Source organism: Pipistrellus hanaki (assembly GCF_964339955.1).
Source record: "Pipistrellus hanaki genome assembly, chromosome: 1".
In the NCBI taxonomy this organism is placed as follows: domain Eukaryota; kingdom Metazoa; phylum Chordata; class Mammalia; order Chiroptera; family Vespertilionidae; genus Pipistrellus; species Pipistrellus hanaki.
The window spans coordinates 149,777,274-149,780,058 of record NC_140503.1 but is presented as its reverse complement, the minus strand read 5'-3'; the positions used below and the strand labels follow the sequence as shown (position 1 = coordinate 149,780,058).

The window sequence follows — 2,785 nt, the reverse complement described above, 5'->3', positions numbered from 1 at the left end:
GAGAGGCCAGGCCCACCTGCTGCACTGTCAGGGCTGAGGGGACTGGGCACCGTCACCTTGTGGCTGTGGGCACCACCATCTTTGAGAGCAAGGAAGTCAATTATCATAGTCCCTCTTTATTGGCTGTGGGTGCCGCCATCTTTGCAATGGTATGAGGATCAATTAGCATATTCCCTCTTTATTAGATAGAATGATCAGTGCGTGTCATAGCAACTTCTGTGTTGAGTGTCTGCCCACTGATGGACAGTGCGTGTCATAGCTACAGGCCAGATGGTCGGATAGACCCTTGGGCTCTTAAATAGAGAGACTAGAGGCCCGGTGCACAAATTCATGCATTGGTGGGGTCCCTCAGCCTAGCCTGCACCATCTCACAATCCAGGTCCCCACCAGTTCATGACTGGGACCCGGGGAAGGCTCCAGAGCATATCTGGCCCAACTCACCCAATCCCAATGGGGCTGATCAAGGCCAACCAGTCAGGGAGGGACCACAGGAGGTTGGCCAACTGAGAAGGGACTGCAGGAGGGCTCCAGGGGGTGTTCGGCACATCTCACCCAGTCCCAATCAGCTGGACCCCAGCAGCAAGCTAACCCTGGTGGCCAGTGCACATCATAGCTACCAATTGGTCAAATGGTCGACTGGTCACTTAGGCTTTTATATAAATAGATATTTAACATGTTAAGTACCCAGCCTGTTTTGTCTTCTGGATGGAAAGTATAGTGTCAGTCGCTAGGGATTGACTAGGCACTTATGTGTTAAAGTTCTTCTGGGAATACGATTTGGGAGAAAATGTCACGATTGAATAAGACTCAGTGATCCATAAGCATGATAAAAGATGTGTACAAACTCTTTTTGGTGAACTTTGCTCTTACTTGAGGCCAACGGAGTTCACTTGGCAATACCGTTGTGTCTGAGAGGTTAAAAGGCCCTGGCTCAACAAAATTTATTGAAAGCCTTTCTTTTTTTTTACCTCTTTTTGTTTCCACTGGTGTTTCATCTAACATAGCAAGCATCACTTTTGTAGCTTTTCCTTTTCTCTACCTTTTTGAGGGTTTTGGTGGTAAGTCCTGGTCATCAAGGGCCACATGCAATCCTCTCTATCCTCAGCAGAAGCAGAAGAATTCTTGTCCCAGTGAGAGTTTCCGAGCTGCTGCTCAACCTGGTCTCTCATTTTCTTGCTCTTGGGTTGGGTATTTTGCCTCTTTCTTTTCTTTCCCCTTTTCATTTCCATTTTGGGTGTCTGGAAGGTCAGGCCCTGAAACCATGACCAGGCCATGTTCTTTAGCTCTGCCGTCTGCTTTGCAAAGGCTCCTGGATAGGGAAGGCATCTGGAGTGGCAGGATGAAAGCACCCCCAGGAGTCTTCTTACTCTGTCTTTTCCCCAAAATGCAGCCAAGATCTGTTTTGCTCCGAGATGATAGATCCTTCCCTTTTGTGAAGTTCATTTAATGAAAACAATTTCTGAAGACTTTGGACTTTTCTTCAAGACTGAAAGATTTATTTTCCTTGTTGTCTGAGGAGGAGACTGCTGTTTCCAGTCCATGGCAAGTGTTCAGTTTAGGCAGAAGCCAATTACAATAATCCTAATGAGCAACGCAGTTGTCTTCATTATTGGTTGCAGTTCCAAGTCCCAGGTGGTTATTTTTAACTTGAACTTTAATATGTTCTGTGACTCCTTGCACTTGAGTTTCTAAACCTTTTTCTTTAGATCATCTCATCTTCTCCAGTATCCTCTGGCCAAACTTGGAATCAACATTACTCCATGTGGTATTTCTTAGATCCACAGCAGACCTCTGCTTCCAACCAAGCTCAGCCTGCATCCATTGACGTATTGCAGAGCCCATCACCACGTGGGCCTCCAGAATGAGCCTCCCAGCCTGGGCCACTAGGGCTAGCGGCTGCCAACTTGCAGAGAAGTTGGAACCACTTACATGCCAGGTGGACTGAAGTGGCTCCGGGAAGCATTTTTTATCATCCTAGCTAGAAGAGACATCCTTCACTTTTTAATTCTTCTTTACTCATTGTTTACATAAACACATAAGCATGTGACTAGCACATTAAGCAAACATACCATATTTATTTGAACATTTATTTCTTACTTTGTCAACACAAAAGCAGAAAGAAAAAAAAAAGTCATCTGAGAAGCAGTGTTTCCTCAGATAAGACTCTATTTACCCAACATGTTTGCAGGTTAAATTTCCTTTTATACTCACAAATTAAAGAAAATTGATGGTAGCAACCCAGGAGTAAAGGGGTTCCACAGAACACTAGGATCTAGGCCACATGTGTCAAACACAAGGCCCGCGGGCCAAATCCAGCCCGCCAGGCCTTGCAATGTGGCCCGCACCGCGCTGTCATCACTGCACTCCGCTGTCAGTTTATGACATTGTCAGTTTATGACTGTTCAGTAAACCATTCGGCCCACGATTTAGGCTGGATTTTAGATTTTGGCCCCTTCTCTGATTGAGTTCGACACCCCTAATCTAGGCTCTTTCCTGCTTTCTGTTGCACCAGACTTAGATAATGACCCTATCCTTATGTTCTCAAGATATTGAACATTTCAAAAATGAAGAGCAAGGTCAAAGGTAAAAATTGTGCTTAACAGTTAAAACAGCCTTCTCTGAGGAACTTTCCTAGAAGTCCAACCCGATAAGTTTTGTTCTCTTTGCATTAAGACTCTGTCATATAACCACCTTATTCCGATAAGGGAACCTAGAAAAAGCAGTTGATTTACCTGGGAATGTTGTTTTCCTAAATAAAACTGGGTTCTGCTAGTAAGGGAGAAAA

General features: G+C 45.0%; 1 pseudogene across 1 annotated transcript; it reads right to left on the bottom strand.

Moving 5' to 3' along the window:
• Positions 1-1,010: 1,010 nt before the first annotated feature.
• On the bottom strand, positions 1,011-1,842 carry LOC311612547 (PIN2/TERF1-interacting telomerase inhibitor 1-like; annotated as a pseudogene). The gene has a single exon. The product of its transcript is annotated as a PIN2/TERF1-interacting telomerase inhibitor 1-like (transcript).
• Positions 1,843-2,785: the final 943 nt, after the last annotated feature.